At 43.1% G+C, this 21,529-nt stretch overlaps 1 protein-coding gene across 1 annotated transcript in view; it reads left to right on the plus strand.

Annotated features, from left to right (window-relative positions):
• Positions 1-21,529, plus strand: part of LOC114653209 (cadherin-7-like) — a 322,615-nt gene that overhangs the window by 100,175 nt on the left and 200,911 nt on the right.

Here is a 21,529-nt window from a genome sequence, read left to right on the forward strand (position 1 = left end):
TTATGACTTCTCTCATCACTTATAAAACCATAGTTCGCTTGCTTCACCGATTTATTTGCGCAAATCTGAGAGGGAAGCTGAGGGCCGAGGGGAGGGGTAAGTGGGACCTCAGGAGTGGGGCTTCAGGTGGGACCTGTTGGAGTGTACCTTGCCTCTGCTTAGCTAGCAACACCTGTTTGTTCAGCAGACATTATCATATAGAGATTGTTATGGAGTAACGTTTGACGTTGTTGAGAGAGAGATTACAGCTACGTGTGTTTTAGAGGGTAGCTGCTGATTGCCACAGATACTACTTAGCGGATTTAGATTGTTTTTTTTTTCTATAATTTGCTTGAACATTCCGGTTGATTTTGCGACTTCTTTCATCACTCTAAGTATCATAGTTCACTTGCAGTTCTGATTTATTGGTGTGAATCCGAGAGACAAGCAACGGGCCAAGGTGAGGGGGACGTTGTCCTCCTCACTCAAACTTCGTATCTTACATCCACTTAGCTAGCAAACGAGAGAACTACTTAACGGATTTAGATCGGGCTTCTTTCTAGAATTTGCTTGAACATTCTGATTGATTTTGCAACTTCTCTCATTGCGCTAAGAATCATAGTTTGTTTGCAGGAGTGATATATTCGCACTAATCCGCGATAGAGGCTGCAGGCAGAGGGAAGGGGTGAGGACCCGGGCAGGGCCCTCCTCACTGTCCTGTTTCACTAATACACAGGCAGAGCCATCGGGGTCGGCTAGTATATATACTAGTGATATGTGATACAATATCTGCCAGTACTCAACAATACAAAGAGTACACAACATGTGTTCATCCTTATTGGGACTCATCAGGTGTACGCACTTTTGCATCCCCTAATAATCAGATTGCGATTCATACTTAAAAAAAGAATGTAATACTCCGATCTTCACCCTGCCAAATAAGTGAACCAGCCACCATGGCACAGCAGCCGAAGTTCAGTCAACGTAAGATACTTTTTAATATGACGATTGTGTCATCAATGTAGCATATCCAGAGTTTAAGTTTGAACTGAGAGCCGTACTTTCAAATCGCAACATAACCAGTTCAGCTAAGAGTCCTGATAATGGAGATCCCATTGGCATTGCCTTCTTTCTGTCTATAGTATCCATCCTACTAACTGAAGGTTGTAAACCAGATATGGACGCAGGGCGCTGGGTGCTGGGCACTGGGCGCTGGGCACATCGAGGCGCACGCGCACTGCTGCACTGCACAGAGAACACAGAAACGAGAAGGTTGTAAACCGGATGTCACGCGCACTGCCGCACTGCAATGAGCCCGCCACAGAGAAAACAAAAACGACAGGATTCAGCGCATATGTGAATCACATTACAGTATTGCAGTACGGAAACCCCAGACGTCCAAACTACACGGCGTAAACCGGATATGGACGCAGGGGGCAGGGCTGAACTTGCTGTGCTCCACTCTGCCAGTGGTCGGTGTCAGCAAAGGCAACGGAATCACGTCTCCACAAGACGAGACCTCTTTACTACAGATATGCATATGTAATTGAATGACATTTCCCCAGACGCACCCACCCTCCATGATATGTCATCCATCCAGATATCGGACGGAACAGAAACTGATTGCCATTCTTGGATATCCGATTCGTTGGCGAATCACGGGGTTGCTAGTTTTCTCAGATTATTCTGTTAATAGCGCTGAGATAGCAATACAGCGCCTGAAAATTGTATCCATTGCTGATAATGAGATCAATGTCTCTTTTGATGTTGTATCATTATATACTTCTAGCTGTGTAAGTCCGTACTGTAAAAGGCTTGAGGTCCTAAAAACAATTGAAAAAATTCAGAAAAAAAATTAAAATGTAGAGATGTCAGGTAATTGAAGGGAACTATTCTGGGCATCTCTCTCCAATAAGGATTCGTTTTGCCGACGTGCTTGCCTTGCTTGTATATTAGTGGTGGGAGGAAAAGTAAAAGGGATACCATTTTGTTGACGTGCTTGCAACATTTGTGCATTAGCAGCTAAGCGACTTTGTCTTTCTTCTGAGGTTTCGTTTTGCCGACGTGCTTGCCTTGCTTGTGTATTAGCAGTGGGAGGAAATGTAAAAGGGATACCATTTTGCCGATGTGCTCGCTTCTGTATTAGCGGCTAAGCGAGTGACTCTTTCTTCAGAGGTTTCGTTTTGCCGACATGCTAGCCTTGCTTGTGTATTAGCAGCTAAGCGAGTTTCTGTTTCCTCGGAGGTGGGACCCTTACCCCGATTCCACCTCTCACTTCCGGGCTGGACAGACAGACACACACACTTCCACGTGTAGACGTTTATATATAAGACAATTACAATTCATCTACCCACAGAGACTTAACTGACAAAACTAAATAACAACTCCATCATCACGACATAATGCATCTAATATCCATCCATCCATCCATCCATTATCCAACCCGCTATATCCCAACTACAGGGTCACGGGGGTCTGATGGACCCAATCCCAGCCAACACAGGGCGCAAGGCAGGAAACAAACCCTGGGCAGGGTGCCAGCCCACCGCAGGTTACACACACCACACACCAAGTGTGGTGGATTTTAGGAGGCCCAGACCCCTCATGGACCCCGTGATCATCAGAGGTGACTGTGTGCAGAGGGTACAGACCTATAAATACCTGGGAGTGCAGCTGGATGATAAACTGGACTGGACTGCCAATACTGATGCTCTGTGTAAGAAAGGAAAGAGCTGGTTATACTTCCTTAGAAGGCTGGCGTCCTTCAACATCTGCAATAAGATGCTGCAGATGTTCTATCAGACGGTTGTGGCGAGCGCCCTCTTCTACGCGGTGGTGTGCTGGGGAGGCAGCATAAAGAAGAGGGACGCCTCATGCCTGGACAAACTGGTGAGGAAGGCAGGCACAGAGCTGGACAGTTTGACATCCGTGGCGGAGTGACGGTTGCTGAGCAGGCTCTGGTCAATCATGGAGAATCCACTGCATCCACTAAACAGTATCTTCTCCAGACAGAGGAGCAGCTTCAGCGACAGACTGCTGTAACCGTCCTGCTCCACTGACAGACTGAGGAGATCGTTCCTCCACCACACTATGCGACTCTTCAATTCCACCGTGGGGGAGGGGTTAAACGGTAACATTATACAAAGTTATTGTCTGTCTGTATACCTGCATTGTTATCACTCTTTAATTTAATATTTTCTTTATCAGTATGCTGCTGCTGGAGTATGTGAATTTCCCCTTGGGATTAATAAAGTATCTATCTATCTATCTATCTATCTATCTATCTATCTATCTATCTATCTATCTATCTATCTATCTATCTATCTATCTATCTATCTATCTATCTATCTATCTATCTATCTATCTATCTATCTATCTATCAAGCACACACTAGGGACAATTTAGGATGCCAATGCACCTAACTTGCATGTCTTTGGACTGTGGGAGGAAACCGGAGCGCCCGGAGGAAACCCACGTGGACACGGGGAGAACATACAAACTCCACATCTAATATCACTTTGCCAAAATACCCAAATGTAACTGGGTGAGACAATACTGCTAAATGACTCCCCAGGTACAGTATGTTTAATGCACAATGTGTGTTAGTTGAAAACATGAGCCATTCATTTTATTTCAATCTAATGTTCTGGTCACATCAGGAGCAAGGCAGGAATCACCCTGATTGGGGTGATATTGCATCCCAGGACACGCTCATAATTATTAACCCTGGTCCAGTTTACATTTATCAGATAACATATTCTGCACACCTTCTTCATGTGGCACACAAAATTGGAGTTACTGAGAAAAAACTGATTCAGACATATCGAAGCTTTGCAAAGTCAACTAAAAAAATAGACCATTAGAACAGTCTACAAAAGAACAGGCCATTCAGCCCAACAAAGTTCACTTCTTCCAAAATAACATTTAGCCGAGCAGTGAAAGTCCCTAAAGACCTACTGTCCCTACCTGGTAGCTTATTCCATGTGCCTGTGGTTCTCTGTGTAAAGCAAAACTTTCTAATATTTGTGTGAAATTTTCCCTTAACAAGTTTCCAACTGTGTCCCCATGCTCTTGATGAACTCATTTTAAAGTCACCGTCTTGCTCCACTGGACTAATCCATCCAACCATCCATTTTCCAACCCGCTGAATCCGAACACAGGGTCACGGAGGTCTGCTGGAGCCAATCCCAGCCAACACAGGGCACAAGGCAGGAAACAATCCTGGGCAGGGTGCCAACCCACCGCAGGACACACACAAACACACCCACACACCAAGCACACATTAGGGCCAATTTAGAAACGCCAATCCACCTAACCTGCATGTCTGTGGACTGTGGGAGGAAACCGGAGCGCCCGGAGGAAACCCACGCAGACACGGGGAGAACATGCAAACTCCACGCAGGGAGGACCCGGGAAGCGAACCCAGGTCCCCAGGTCTCACAACTGCGAGGCAGCAGCGCTACCCACTGCGCCACTGTGCCGCCCCACTGGACTAATTCCCTTCATAATTTTAAACACTTCAGTCAGGTCTCCTCTTAATCTTCTTTTGCTTAAACTGTGAAGGCTCAGCTCTTTTAATCTTTCCTCATAACTCATCCCCTCTAACCCTGGAATCAGTCTAGTTGCTCTTCTCTGGACCTTTTCTAGTGCTGCTATGTCCTTTTTGTAGCCTGGGGACCCAAAACTGTACACAGGACTCCAGATGAGGCCTTACCAGTGTGTTATAACCTCTTGGGACGTGGACTTGTACTCTCAATGTCAAGGCGCTATATAAGAGCTTCTATAAACAAACAGTTTCCCCCTGGGAACAAATCGCAGGGCACACTCAAGCTCACAAGGCCTGTAGAGTTGCTAAGTACTATAGCAGCAAAGGGAAGATGGGACTGCCTGGGGAAAGCCCATATGGACCTAAAGAGAAGATGCCAATGTCATACAGACAATAACTGGTCTGAGGTGTGATGCTTGTCTCCTGGAGCTCTAACTTTAATCGCTGTGTCACTGTGCCACCTCGAGCTGATTCACTTTTTCAGATTTTACATTTAGTTTCCATATCAGAACGACCTCAGGCTTCAACATTTATGCTCAGGGAAAAGCATTGCAGACCATATGTGTTGCTTTGAGTCCTTTAGCCTGTTACCAGTTCACCAGCTCCACTGCCCCGCCACTCATTGGTTCAGGTTTAATTAATAGTCCCTCATGTGGAACTGTCGTAATGCCTTGTGAAAATCCAAGTAAATGATATTACACCTCTCTTTTATCACCACTCCAGTTACCCCTTTTATGATATCAATCAGATTTCTGAGACAGCAGTGACCTTTCCTGAAGCTGTGCTGGTTTTCATGCAGAACACCATTTTCCATTAGGTGCATATCCCTTATCTCTTTAACGTTACCATTACATTTCCCACCGCTGACATGCATCCCAGAGGTCAGACATCATACCAAGTCAACCGTTTTTTATAAATTGGAAGGATATTTTCCCTTTCACATTAAGTCACTCCTCATATATCTGGCTATAACAAATGTTTCTTTTCTGAAATATTTATGATATGAATTGCAGGCTTGAGTGCGTTCATTTGACTTGAATAAATTTGTGTGATATATTCTAATCCTGCTTTGGATAAACTGTCATTTTCCAAGAAGCCTCCAGTAGGCAGGCTTCAATCTAGAGCACATGCAGACCTCCTACTTTTTCATGTGCAGTGCATTCCCTTTCATTTTTATACATTTTGCTATGTTGCGTCCTTATGCTATTATCTTTCAAATTCAATGGCACCTTCTGCCCATCTCTTGGTTGAGGCAGGGAATGTCCTGTCTTTGTTCCTGCCCCAGATTTGGTTTCCCGGCCAGGCAAGGGTTCTTGAGCCATCCCGGCTGAGTCGCAGCCCATGCGTACCATCCTTTACAATACATACAGTCATATGAAAAAGTTTGGGAACCTCTCTTAATTCTTTGGATTTTTGTTTCTCATTGGCTGAGCTTTCAAAGTAGCAACTTCCTTTTAATATATGACATGCCATTATGGAAACAGTAGTATTTCAGCAGTGACATTAAGTTTATTGGATTAACAGAAAATATGCAATATGCATCATAACAAAATTAGACAGGTGCATAAATGTCGGCACCCCAACAGAGATATGACATCAATACTTAGTTGAGCCTCCTTTTGCTAATCTAACAGCCTCTAGACGCTGTCCTCCTATAGCCTTTGATGAGTGTCTGGATTCTGGATGGAGGTATTGCTGACCATTCTTCATACAAAATCTCTCCAGTTCAGTTCAATTTGATGGACAGCCTGCTTCAAATCATCCCATAGATTTTCGATGATATTCAAGTCAGGGGACTGTGATGGCCATTCCAGAACATTGTACTTCTCCCTCTGCATGAATGCCTTTGTAGATTTCCAACTGGGTTTTGGGTCATTGTCTTGTTGGAATATCCAACCCCTGCGTAACTTCAAACTTTGTGACTGATACTTGAACATTATCCTGAACAATTTGTTGATATTGGGTTGAATTCATCCGACTCTCGACTTTAACAAGGGCCCCAGTCCTTGAACTAGCCACACAGCCCCACAGCATGATGGAACCTCCACCAAATTTGACAGTAGGTAGCAGGTGTTTTTCTTGGAATGCAGTGTTCTTGTTCTGCCATGCAAAGTGCTTTTTGTTATGACCAAATAACTCCATTTTTGTCTCATTAGTCCAAAGCACTTTGTTCCAAAATGAATCTGGCTTGTCTAAATGACCATTTGCATACAACAAGTGACTCTGTTTGTGGTGTGAGTGCAGAAAGGGCTTCTTTCTCTTCACCCTGCCATACAGATGTTCTTTGTGCAAATTATACTGAATTGTAGAACGATGTACAGATACACCATCTGCAGCCAGATGTTCTTGCAGGTCTTTGGAGGTGATCTGTGGTTGTCTGTAACCATTCTCACAATCCTGCTCATATGCCGCTCCTGGATTTTTCTTGGCCTGCCAGACCTGCTGGGTTTAACAGCAACTGTGCCTGTGGCCTTCCATTTCCTGATTCCATTCCTTACAGTTGAAACTGACAGTTTAAACCTCTGAGATGGCTTTTTGTCATCTTCCCCTATACCAGGAGACTGAACAATCTTTGTTTTCAGATCTTTGGAGAGTTGCTTTGAGGATCCCATGCTGTCACTCTTCAGAGGAGAGTCAAAGGGAAGGAAGCACAACTTGCGATTGACCACCTTAAATACCTTTATATCTCATGGTTGGACACGACTGTCTATGAAGTTCAAGGCTTAATGAGCTCATCCAACCAGTTTGGTGTTGTAAGTCATCAGCACTGAGCAGTGACAGGCATTCAAATCAGCACAATGACAAGGGGACCCACATTTGGGCACAGCCAGTTTTTCACATTTGATTTAATTTCATAAGTACTGCTTCACTAAAAATCTTTGTTTGGAAAACACCCCAGTACTCAGATGTTCCTAGGAAATGAAAGACATACCACTGTTATTTTTTTTGTTGAAAGGACAGTCAATTATTATGCAGGCTGAGAGGGGTTCCCAAACTTTTTCATATGACTGTATATTATCAGGGCGGCATGGTGGCGCAGTGGTTAGCGCTGCTGCCTCGCAGTTGGGAGACCTGGGGACCTGGGTTCGCTTCCCGGGTCCTCCCTGCGTGGAGTTTGCATGTTCTCCCCATGTCTGCGTGGGTTTCCTCCGGGCGCTCCGATTTCCTCCCACAGTCCAAAGACATGCAGGTTAGGTGGATTGGTGATTCTAAATTGTCCCTAGTGTGTGCTTGGTGTGTGGGTGTGTTTGTGTGTGTCCTGCGGTGGGTTGGCACCCTGCCCAGGATTGGTTCCTGCCTTGTGTCCTGTGTTGGCTGGGATTGGCTCCAGCAGACCCCCGTGACCCTGTGTTTGGATTCAGCGGGTTGGAAAATGGATGGATGGATGTATATTATCATATACACGCGTCGGGGGACCTCCTGTCAATCTTGGTTGAGGTATTGAATGACCCGCGGGACGAGAGGGGGCACTTCCGCTCACACTGTCTTCTCCATCTTTCCTCACAGTGGCGAAAAGCCACGCAGTGAAAGCATTTAGCCTCGCCCCTTTAAGTGCCACTCCATAGTTTCCCACGCTTCCCAGAAGAAGGCCTCACTTTCGGTCAGAGCAACCCACCAGACAGAGCTCTGCTAAAGCAGATGAAATCTTTCCTGATAATCCTCTTTTTGAATCCCCTTAAGAGGGACGTAGGCTAATGACTGCTATTGTTACCGTTCTTTCTTATTGTTTTGTATCTACAGACAAACAAAAGGGATGACTCAGTTGGCACACCAACATTTCTTGCTGCAGTCCTGAGCTGTCGTTAAAACACCCAGGTTTAAATTTAAAGTTTAGGTTAGCAAAAACTGAAAAATGGAAATTTCAGAATATGACAAACTAGCAGTCCCCCGCGGCACCGCCTGCTTAGTAGTGAAACAGGACAAGCATTAAAAATCAATACACAAACAGGTATCACTAGCTAAGCAGAGGCAAGGTACGTTTCAAAACGTGGCCAGAGGTAAACTGATTCAAACAGAGGCTGGCACATGAGTAAGAAGGGCCCTGCCTGGGTCCCCACTCCTGACATCGTGCTTCCCCCTCCCCTTGGCCCGTAAGCCTCTTTCTCAGGTTAGCACAAATATATGGCTCCTGCAAGCAAACTATGATACTTAGTGTGATGAGAGAAATTGCAAAATCAACCGGAATGTTCATGCAAATTATAGAAAAAAAACGTGAGTAGTTCTCTTGCAAAAAACGGATAGACATACAGACAGACAGACATTGAATTTTGTATACAGAGAGAGATGGGCCTTCTTCAGGGAACAACCTACTGATGTTCTGCTCAATTAAAGTAAGTTAAGCCTTGCAAGTTGAAGCAAACAATTTGCACAGATGTCCCAACTTCTGTTGATTACTTAAAAGCCCTCTGGCTGTCTTAAAGCAGAGTTGGAACAGACTATCGTGTTACTACACCCTCTGAAGTATTACTTGGACGATATTACACTGTAGACAGTTGTAAATTCCAGTGATAACTGCAAAAAGATAGCAATTAACAAATGAAGTAAGACAGAGCATTATTACTCATAGAAGTATAGGCCTTTCATTTAGAGAAATTGCAAAAAAAAGTCCCAGTGAGTCCAGTGGTGTCCTACAGAATCCAAAGACAATTGGAAACTGGAAGAAAGTCTGATAGGAAGAAATCGGGCCGACCCCAAGTCACAAGCCAATCAGAAGACAAGCTTGTGAGGGTCACCAGCTTACGTGATCACAGGCGCCTCACAGCACGACACCTTCAAGCACAGCTGAGGCCGAAAAAACAAAGTGTCAGATTGTAATGTGAAGTGGAGACTTTGTCCAGTCTGCAATAGTCCACAGCTGGTATTTCAAGGCCCTTATTTGTCCTTCAAGGAATGGCTTTCTTGCTGCCACTCGCCCTGACAAACCTGCGGCACACTGGAAGTAAATTATTACATTTTTATGAACATTCCGGTTTTGAGCGGCTTACAGTAATTTTGACTACAACTTTTTTTTTAATTATTTTTATTATTCACAGTGTTGCATTTCATGTTCTATGTCAGTGGTTCCCAAACTGTTGGGCGGGCCCCCCTAGGGGGGCGCGAACTAACAAAAAGGGGGGCGTGAAGATGTGAAAAAAAGAAAACAAGAATCATAAATATGAAAAATACATTTATTGAAACCAAAACAAATGAACTTAAACTACATTCTGATACTAGAAAAATAAATATAGAGTTAGATGTCGATAAAAGTTAAGTAGGTATAATAAAATATGTATCTATGATATATCATTAATTAAAAAAGAACACATTGGTATTAGTGGGCAACTTTCAAAAAAATGTTAGAGGGGCGCGATTAAAACTGTTATGAAAACTCGGGTCGCAAATACTTAAAGGTTGAGAAACGCTGTTCTATGTTAAGAGTTTTCATGGGGATGATAAGAGCAATTGTTTGTATATATACTTATTGTATGTATGCTTCTGTATACACTTTAAAATATCTGAGTGCTTCCTTAACTCTGACATGGTTATGGGAAGCCATTCAGTATAAAATGATAAGGAAATTCTCAATGGAACTTGTGTATATTTAATATGATGTTTTGCCAATTAATCCGAAGTTTAATTTAGTTAATTCTCATCTTTACAGTATGTATAATACGCTACCGTGACTGTCCAGGATTTGAAATCACCTGTAGCTCTCAAACCGTTTGACCTATTGACCTAAAATTTGGTACACATATACTACATGGGGCGGCACAGAGGTGCCACCTCGCAGTTAGGAGACCTGGGTTTGCTTCCCGTGTCCTCCCTGCATGGAGTTTGCATGTTCATGCTGCAGATGATTCAAAATTCAGTGGCATGTCTGATGGTCAATCAGCTAAAGTGGACACATATCACTCCTTACTTCAGATCACAATACTGGCTTCTTGTAGCAGCATGTATTAACTTCCAGTCCTTGATGCTTGCCTACAGAGTAGTCAGTGGATCTGCACTTATACCTTGGAGACACTTGTGAGGTCTTATGTTCCATCTTGACCAATCAGGTTTGCTGATGAACATTGTCTGGTGATGCCACTTCTGTGTGGTGTCAAAGTTCAGTCCAGACTCTTTTCATGTGTAGCTTGTGGCTAGTGGAATGAGCTGTCCACCTCCATTTGAAACTCTGACTCCCTCAATGTTCTCAAGATGCGTCTGAAGACCCTGGTGTTTGGTGAATTTCTGTCTAAGTGATAGCTGGTGTACTTTATTAATCCCCAAGGGGAAATTTGTTTTTTACATGACCTTTAGGGGTCAGAGCGTAGGGTCAGCCATTGTACAGTGCTCCCGGAGCAATTTTCAGGTTAAGGGTCTTGCTCAAGGGTACAAACGGAGCAGGATCTCTTCTGGTAGTACCGGGATTTTAACAGGCAGACTTCCAGATACCAGTGCAGATCCTTAGCATCATTCTGGGAATTGTTAACAAACACATTTTGTTCTGATCTCTTCACTTGCAGAAATCAATTTTGTATCCTTGTCTTGTCACATTTGTTGCCCAGACTAACATGAGTTTATTATGTTGACCTCTTTTGTAAGTCACTTTGGAGAAAAGCACCTGCCAAGCAAATAAATGTATATCTAAACATTAATTTAAACTTTCTGAAAGAAATGAAGTGCTAAATGAGTAGTACTAGTGGGGCTAAAAAGGAAATTTACAAATACCCTCTGTATGATGGGTAGTGCTGCTTCCTCGCAGTAAAGAGACCAGGGGCCTCATGTATAAACGGTGCGTACGCACAGAAATGTTGCGTACGAACCTTTCCACGCTCAAATCGCGATGTATAAAACCTAAACTTGGCGTAAAGCCACGCACATTTCCACGGTAACTTATTCCTTGGCATACGCAATTTATCCGCCCGGTTTTGCAGACTGGCGGCACCCAGCGTCAAAGCAGTGCTACTGTTCCTGTGTGGTTACCCTTTCTTAGATCCACATCCACGGCGGCGGCTTTATCAAATACACTGAAATTAACTGCATATTGTTTATTAGTGTAATGCATCTGATTGTAATTAACCTGCTGCAATATAATGGGCCAGGGAATAGCCATAGTATTCCAAATACCAGAACTGCTTTAGCGTTGTTACGCTCACTGCATCTTGTTCTTCTTTTTGCTGTTCCCGTTAAGGGTTGCCACTGCGGATCATCTTTTTCCATATTACTCTCACTGCACCACTCGGAGTATTTATATCACTTATCTGAGTGTGAATCACAGCAGCAGATGATCGGAAAGAGAATTATCGGTATACAGTTTCAAGTACAGACTACCTCAACCACGGCAAAAAGCGTCAAACCCTTTCCTGTACGGACCTCACGTTTCAGAAACAGTTTCATCCCAAGAACTATAAACGCACTCAATCACCTCACTGTAAACTTGCACTACAGTTATAATATTGCACAACCTGCGCTACTTTATAAAGCGCGTATGATGACAATATCATTTTTAAGATGAAATGCAGCAAAATATGTTGCTTATAGTATACAGATAAAACTTTAACTTCATTTAAATAATCTGTATTGCTAATAATTAAACATGTGAGGACACGGTGCCGCAGCGTATAGCTAGTTCAAGGATAGCTCCTGCCTTGCGCTGTATTCTTGCTGGTGCTGACGCGACACTGGAAGGATAGACGACTAGAATAATTAAACATGTACTACGAAGATATTTCAATGTTCCTTAAAAGTTTTGAAGAATCGGCGTTCTAAGCTTACAAATGGCTTAACGTCTATTACAGAGCTGATTGTGTGGCGATTGGAGAAAGAAAAGTATGGACAGGAATTGGAGGTTAGTACGTTTGAAAGAGACAGTACTTCTGTAATAAATTATTTCATCGAAGGTCACACATGGTGCAGCAAGCCTCTTGAGTGAGATATGAACAACCACTGCACCACCGTGTTCCCATGTTTAATAACATGCTTTCATTCCTATCATCGTGAAAATGATATCACATATACATCTCAGTATTTTAATTATTCAGAGAGCTGTAATATCTCGAATGTAATGCATTCTGTGTCCTGTCGGAGAAAGAGAAAGAACGGAAGCACGTAGTGATTCACACACATAGAGCACATAGAAGATCAAACACAGAAAAAAGCATTTAACGTGCTACTTGAGAAACTAGTAAAATAAACGATTTTAAGATGAAGTTTATGATGTTCTACTTTAATGGCAAAATAAACTACGTGATTAAAGTGGAAATTTCGAGATTAAAGTTGACATTTCGTGCTTTTTTCCCACTGTGTGCCTATTTTTTTTGTTTGTACCCTAATACGCTTTCATATGACACTCAGACGGTGGGCTACAACTCGCCTTTTCACAGCGACTTTGATATGTGATTTCTTTTTTATTTCGGGCACTGTGCGACTTTGTGAACTTGAGCTTTCGAGTTTCTCCGACACTATGTCACTCGATCAACTTTCTTTTGTTGATTATATCACTGTTTAAACCAACAAATAGTATGTTTTTCCTTTGCCTCCACTTGGTATTCGCTGAAATTCTTATATTTTCCCCTGTGCTTTTCCCATTGTCTTTTCACAGAAGGCTATTTATATTGATTTGCATATTCAAAGAGGCGTAATTCTGGGGAGAGTTGGGGCGGGACAGAAGGCGCGTGCACGTGCGTTACTTTTCACGCAAATCGGGATTTATGTAGTGGAAGAACGTGAAACTATGCGTGCGCACAGATTCCTGCATCTGGATTTTTCTGTGCGTACGCACATTCCCGCTTTTGTGCTTACGCCATGTTATAGTGTGAGTTCTACGCACGACATTATACATGAGGCCCCAGGATTCATGTCCCAGGTCCTCCCTGCGTGGAGTTTGCATGTTTCCTCCGGGTACTCCGGTTTCCTCCCACAGTCCAAAGACATGCAGATTAGGTGGATTGGCGATCCTAAATTGTTCCTGGTGTGTGTGGGGGTGTGTGGGTGTGTGCCCTGCGGTGGGCTGGCACCCTGCCCGGGGTTTGTTTCCTGCCTTGCGCCCTGTGTTGGCTGGGATTGGCTCCAGCAGACCCCTGTGACCCTGAAGTTAGGATGTAGCGGGTTGGATAATGGATGGATGGATATACTATGTGAACTCTATTGTTCGCTTTTGGGGTGATGATTGACCTCCAAGGTTATTCCTCTTTTTATTTTTATTTAACTTTATTGTAGATTCAACTACTTGGCAGCGGCCAGCAGGGCAGCCATGTGGTGCATGCGCACGGGCGGCGTTCTCATCCCTACCACCTTTGCCGTCACTTCCCCAACCTCTTCAGATCTTAAATCACTCTTGAGGCAGATTGGACACTTAAGTGCCAGCTTAAGTGAAAAATTATGGAAAATGTACTAAGTAATTGCAACATAAACACCGACTTAATCAGTTTTAACATGAAAAGATGGCGATGAAAGAAGAGAAGAAGCGGCCCACTAGGGTGGAGTTTCCATGTTCTCCCCGTGTCTGCTTTGGTTTAGGGCAGAGTTGTGGCTCTGAGGCTAAGGATCTGTGCTGGTATCCAGAAGGTTGCCGATTCGAATCCTCGTCACTGCCAAAAGAGATCCTACTCTGCTGGGCCCTTGAGCAAGACCCTTAACCTGTAATTGCTCCAGGGGCGCTGTACTACAATGGCTGACCCCAAGGGGTATGCGAAAACTAACAAATTCCTAATACAAGAAATTGTTTAAGGCGAAATAAAAAACAAAGCAAAAAAAGGAAGAGCTGCTCAGGAAGCAGGAGGCGCATCAACCTCTGAGCAAACGAATGCTAAACGCACAGAGAAAGAGAAACTACGTATAAGTCAAGTGTATTTGCCGTTACTAGTTAAAAATATTTCCAATTAAAAAGTCAACCTTCCCATCTTAGAAAATGATAGCAGATGCCACTGAGGAGGAGATCCATCTACAAACTAAAGCAAAGCAATTTTACTTTCTTCTCTATTATAATGCAAATGCCACTGTATTCTTATCACTTTAGATACAACACTGACACTTTATCTAACAAGTTATAATCAGCGACCCCACCCCAATTTTGATTTTGAGGCTCAAAAAGGGTCCCTGATCCCTATACTTTGCACCTTACTAATTTTGGATAAAGGCTGCAGCCCACCATGGCCCTGAACTATATTAAGCAGGTTTGAGAGAAGACGGGAATAGTTCAATTAATCAGTCTTTATTCAGTCACATAGGATTCATGCGTTGCAAGGAAGAAGAGCGCAGATTTCCCTTTTCAGTCTGCTTTTTATTTTTTTCCTCCCTCCATCTTCCCCTTACTTCTCAAAAAGCATAATATCATTTACCTAAGCATTTCATCTTGTGTCGTGCAAATCGGCCAACTGTTTCTGTCTTGTGTATGTGTCAGATGGGGCCATAAGGGCTCATTTATACTTCATGCTCAGAACACATAACGCGCACGCATCATGGCTGCCACACGTTCCCAGGTCCTCAGAAATTAACACGACACGAGCACGAGTTGCAGTACCAGCAAAAAATCGGGGGGCACAGTGTGATAAAAGACGGAATGTGATGTCGGAGTCTCTGTTTAGTATCTATTTGTGACAGAAAGCCAGTTTGAGGATCCTACGGGATCGATGTGTGCGCTTCGATGTTTCATGAATGGTTCAACGTGACGAAGAAAAATGCTGACATGACAAAAAGTTCTTAGCCATTTAAGCCAAAGGAGAACAGTACAGGGGGTACTGTTTATAATTCACGCTCAGTTCCAGTTCCGCCTTGATGACATCACTTCTGTCTGTCTGCATTGGTGTCATTTCCTGTATTAAATCACTTCCTGCCACCATTTTGTATATAAATCCTCATGTAACCACTGTACGATGTCAAATTCTTTGCTTTTTTGATCATTTTTTCAATCATTTTTTGTTTAGTCCAATGGACATTATGTGTCGACAATTCCCCAACTTTTTGTGACGTTTCATGGAGTGAATGTATTTCATTATACTACACAAGAAGGGCCTTTATCAGGGAGGTGAGCAAGAAACCAACGATCACTCTAAGGGCTCATTTATACTTCACGTATCATGGCTGCCACGTGTTCCTAGCGTTCTTTTGACGCATCCTCTGAGCACGTCCTCAGAAATTAACGAGGCGCGTGTGCGAGTTGCAGTACCAGCAAAAAGTCGGGGGGCAAAGTGTGATAAAAGTCAGAAATGTGACATCAGAGTCTCTGTTTACTATCTACATGTGACAGAAAGCCACTTTGAGGATCCTTCTGGGATCGATGTGCGTGCTTTGATGTTTGATGAATGGTTCGATGTGGTGAAGCAAAATGCCGACATACAAATGCATTCGTGGTGCTTGTATATTCAAGTGTTGCAAACCCCCTATTGTAATGACACGATACGTTTTAAAAGCCTCACATTATCATCTTCTATGCCGTCTTTTTTTTGCCGTCATTCATGAATGTACAGCAGGAGAATATTTGAGCCACAGAGAAAAACTTAAGGACATGGCAGAAAGGTCTATTTTGTGATTAAAGTGGAAACTTCAGTTTTAATCTCGAAATTTCCACTTTAACCTCGTAGTTTACTTTATCATTAAAGTAGACTGTTGTAAACGTCATCTTCAAACCGACCCAGTTGATAATCGCTGCATGCTTCTGGGGCTTCCTCCTGAACTGAAAGAGCAATCGCCACACACAGAACACGTTACATTTATGATATTCCAGCTCTCTGCACAGAATCCTTAGATTTATAGTTGATATCACTTTCATGATAGATAGATAGATAGATAGATAGATAGATAGATAGATAGATAGATAGATAGATAGATAGATAGATAGATAGATAGATAGATAGATAGATAGATAGATAGATAGATAGATAGATAGATAGATAGATAGATAGATAGATAGATAGATAGATAGATAGATACTTTATTAATCCCAAGGGGAAATTCACATACTCCAGCAGCAGCATACTGATAATAACAATATTAAAGAGTGATAACAATGCAGGTATAACAGACAATAACTTTATATAATGTTAACGTTTACCCCCCCGGGTGGAATTGAAGAGTCGCATAGTGTGATGGAGGTAACGATCTCCTCAGTCTGTCAGTGGAGCAGGACGGTTACAGCAGTCTGTCGCTGAAGCTGCTCCTCTGTCTGGAGGTGATCCTGTTCAGTGGATGCAGTGGATTCTCCATGATTGACAGGAGCCTGCTCAGCGCCCGTCGCTCTGCCACGGATGTCAAACTGTCCAGCTCTGTGCCTACAATAGAGCCTGCCTTCCTCACCAGTTTGTCCAGGCGTGAGGCGTCCATCTTCTTTATCCTGCCTCCCCAGAACACCACTGCGTAGAAGAGGGCGCTCGCCACAACCGTCTGATAGAACATCTGCAGCATCTTATTGCAGATGTTGAAGGACGCCAGCCTTCTAAGGAAGTATAACCGGCTCTGTCCTTTCTTGCACAGAGCATCAGTATTGGCAGTCCAGTCCAGTTTATCATCCAGCTGCACTCCCAGGTATTTATAGGTCTGCACTCTCTGTACACAGTCACCTCTGATGATCAAGGGGTCTATGAGGGGTCTGGGCATCCAAAAATCCACCACCAGATCCTTGGTTTTGCTGGTGTTCAGTTGTAGGTGGTTTGAGTCGCACCATTTAACAAAGTCCTTGATTAGGTTCCTATACTCCTCCTCCTGCCCTCTCCTGATGCAGCCCACGATAGCAGTGTCATCAGCGAACCTTTGCACGTGGCAGGACTTCGAGTTGTATTGGAAGTCCGATTTATATAGGCTGAACAGGACCAGAGAAAGTACAGTCCCCTGCGGCGCTCCTGTGCTGCTGACCACAATGTCAGACCTGCAGGTCCCGAGACGCACATACTGAGGTCTGTCTGTAAGATAGTCCACGATCCATGCCACCAGGTATGAATCTACTCCCATCTCTGTCAGCTTGTCCCTAAGGAGCAGAGGTTGGATGAAATGCATTAAAGTACAGTATGTATGTTACATTTTACAGGGAAGTCGTTAACTTCATTTAAATAGTAAATACTCTAAATAATTACACATGTTGTGGTGGCACGGTGGCGGAGTGATTGCGCTGCTGCCTCGCTGTAGGGAGTCACATCCCTGGTGTTCCCTGCCTGGAGTTTGCATGTTTTCCTGGTGGGTTTCCACAGTGTGCGCCGGTTTCCTTCCACAGACATAACACTAGTGTATGTGTGTGCTTGTGTTCAGCCTGCGATGAGCTGATGCCTCATCTAGGAATTTTGTTTCTTTCTCATGCCCAATGCTGGCTGGGATGGGCATGTCCCTGGATTGATGGCTGTAATCATTAAACATCCTTTTCAGAGATATTGTGGCAAGGTGTCCTCGGAGTTTAATGGGTGTTTCAGGCAATTCACAACACAGCAAAGCCGAATGTTTTCTCACCATGATGATGCCACGCACTGCCACCTGGTGGAATCTTCCAGATTTACGTAAAGTACCCGTGCAATTATAAACAGTATGTGTTGCGTGAAGTATAAACCTGGCCTAAAGAAGGAAAGGTCATCTTTCCTGTGTCTAACAGACGCGTTCCTAAATAGGAAGTTTTCCTAGGTCAGCTGTCTTACGACAGACACCTGTATGAGTAACCTGCCATTATAGCAAAACAGCTTTGTCAGCTTTTAACCCTTAGTAGCTTGCAAGCAGTTAATTTTCCTTTCACAGAGTGTGCGTTTATTATGTTAGCACACATGACAGCTTACGGAGGTCTGGTTCTTCTGGGCAATGCAACCCCCCCTTTGTATTTCTTTCTCTTGAAGTAGTGAAACAGTGAGAGAGTTCCCGCCGTATGAGTCTCTGAAAAACTCAAGCAGCAACCTCAAGTATCTCTTTAGTTATTGAGAGCTTCTGGAGGATGTGGAATTTCATGACAATGCAGAGCTCGGCAGGTAGTATTATATCTTCATATTTAAAAGAACGTAGCACTGCCTTAGTGTATTGTCCAAAATGTAAGAGAAAACATAATCTTTGTAAGTGGTTTTGTTTTCTAACGTCTTAGCATATTTAACCATGACAGCTTGAAAGTAATTTATGCAATTGCAGGGACAATGATTTAATTGGATTATCCCTCCTTTTCAATTTCCATGCATCATCTTACTGTGATCAACAAATGTTACAAGAGTTCACTATACGGTATGAAGAACAGTTGAATGTTTTGACGGGCAGCTTAATTGAATTTGCTCATTTAAAATCTCTCTGTAAAGATTTAAGGCTAAACGAAAAGATTTTACAATTCATTGTTTTCCTGATTATCCTGTAATGTTGCAGCATGGCACACTTCCTGGGTCAGTGCATAGAGTAAGGAGAAAAAAAGAAAAAACTGCTTTAAAATGTAACGGCTTATTGCTGCCTCATGACTCAAGAGTCTGTTAAAGTCAGATTCACAAAGCTAGTCCAGGATGGGAAGAATAGCTTTATTGGAAATACATGGAGCCGCTGTGTACACGGAAGGAGATGACTGACTTAGAGATGGTGGTAACACTTCTTAAATGCACTTGTCAATTACAGAAGTATGTGATTAGTTTCATTTCTCATGTCCTTGCAAGTTATGATAAACAGGACCCTCAGAGTCAGAATTCTGCTATACTGGATTATACCGGTTCTTGTATCGATACTTGTCCTTGTGCTAAAGTAGATAGATAGATAGATAGATAGATAGATAGATAGATAGATAGATAGATAGATAGATAGATAGATAGATAGATAGATAGATAGATAGATAGATAGATAGATAGATAGATAGATAGATAGATAGATAGATACTTTATTAATCCCCAAGGAAAAATTCACAGCAGCGGAACTGGGTCATAGATCAATTGGCTTTTAATCGAAATGCTTCCTAAGAGTGCTAATGGCCAAAGCTAACAGTTAACATAGACAGAATTCTTTTAATTTAGTCAATATATAATCAATTTCAGAAAATCATATTTATCAATAGAAATCAACTCTCACAATCCCCCTTTTTGTTCTTGTGCAGGGAGATTCACTCGATAGAGGCCCCAAGTATTCTCCCGGTAGGATGAAGCAATCTAAACCAAAATAATACGCTATGTACCTTGACGTATGTGTAATCGATTGCATGACATGCGATGCTGGAAGTGGTTTCCGTTTTCTGCCAGACACATTTCGACGCGGCGCTCCATATTCCTGAATGTGTCAGCAAGTGTCTCGGTTTTATAGCAGCAATTTCACATTGGATGTTTTCCTTCAAATCTTCTACAGTGTGAGGCTTGTTCAGATAGACTGTTTCCTTTGAGCAGACACCTAAAGGAAGAAATCTGGGGATGTCAGATCCGGCGACCGTGGTGGCCAAAGCCCCTTTGAAATGACCCTGTTGCAGAATAAGGACTGTACTTCTGCCATGCTCCTTGTTGATATGTGACACGTTGCTCCATCTCGCTGTTAGTAACCTTCCATTAACTCATGATCATCCAGTTGATTCTGACATCATTTAAATGAATTGATGACTCAATAGGTTCGCACCATCAAGACACACTGCTCAATACTGTAGACCACCATCCTAATGAGAAGTCAAGTGACGGAAGGGGTACGGGAGGTACTGTATGCACCCAAAAGTTGCAAACGGCTGTCCGGTGCCTACCTTATTGCTTCGATGCAGGGGCATCCCGGCTTGTTCAAAGCTCCATATATTGAGGCGCACATTGCACGTGGTTTTGTTCAGATTGCTTTGTCTCAGCGAGAGTTATTACAGAATATCCGGGGCCTCTTTCAAGTGACTCTCCCTGTAGAACAACAATAATCAATTATCATTTACTTCAAGCAACTGATTCATAGTGGTCTACATACCCTGCCAATACTGATGCTCTGTGTAAGAGAGGACAGAGCTGACTATACTTCCTTAGAAGGCTGGCATCCTTCAATATCTACAATAAGATACTGCACATGTTCTATCAGACGGTTGTGGCGAGCGCCTTCTCCTACGCGGTGGTGTGCTGGGGAGGCAGCATTAAGAAGAAAGACGCCTCACGCCTGGACAAACTGGTGAGGAAAGCAGGCTCTATTGTAGGCACGGAGCTGGACAGTTTGACATCCGTGGCGGAGCGACGGGTGCTGAGCAGACTCCTGTCAATCATAGAGAATCTACTGCCTCCACTGAACAGGATCATCTCCAGACATACGAGCAGCTTAAGCGACAGACTGCTGTCACCGTCCTGCTCCACTGACAGACTGAGGAGATCGTTCCTCCCCCAAACTATGCGACTCTTCAATTCCACCCGGGGGGTAAACGTTAACATTATACAAAGTTATTGACTGTCTGTATGACTGCATTATTATCACTCTTTAATTTAATATTGTTTTTTATCAGTATGCTGCTGCTGGAGTATGTGAATTTGCCCTTGGAATTAATAAAGTATCTATCTATCTATCTATCTATCTATCTATCTATCTATCTATCTATCTATCTATCTATCTATCTATCTATCTATCTATCTATCTGTCTGTCTGTCTGTCTGTCTGTCTGTCTGTCTGTCTGTCTGTCTGTCTGTCTGTCTGTCTGTCTGTCTGTCTGTCTACCTACCTACCTACCTACCTACCTACCTACCTACATTGGCATAAGGCAGTGCAAGAGACAGAGCAACGTAACCAACATCAGGAGGGAGAGCAGAAGTATTTACCATGGTGACAAGTGGCATAAAGACACATATAGCATATTGAAAAATACAGTAGGATAATTGAATGATGATGACAAAAAATTATTACAGCAGCAAATATTGCTTTTAACCAAGCCAGACAAAAAGAAATAAATTCATTAAACCAGTCAGCATTCACTTCTGATTGTCCAATTGGGAGCAAAAATGTGATCAACTGCATGAAGTGTGAGTGAGTGAGGTGAGTGTCACAAGCTTTCTACGGGAATAGTTAGCCTGCTAGTAGGATTTGACACGACCAGGACTGGAAGTTGATGCCGGCAGAGTCACAACAAAATATTACGGCAGGAAGAATGGATAAAAAGTAAAACAGTCATTACAG

The sequence above is a fragment of the Erpetoichthys calabaricus genome, chromosome 6, assembly GCF_900747795.2.
Source record: "Erpetoichthys calabaricus chromosome 6, fErpCal1.3, whole genome shotgun sequence".
In the NCBI taxonomy this organism is placed as follows: Eukaryota; Metazoa; Chordata; class Cladistia; order Polypteriformes; family Polypteridae; genus Erpetoichthys; species Erpetoichthys calabaricus.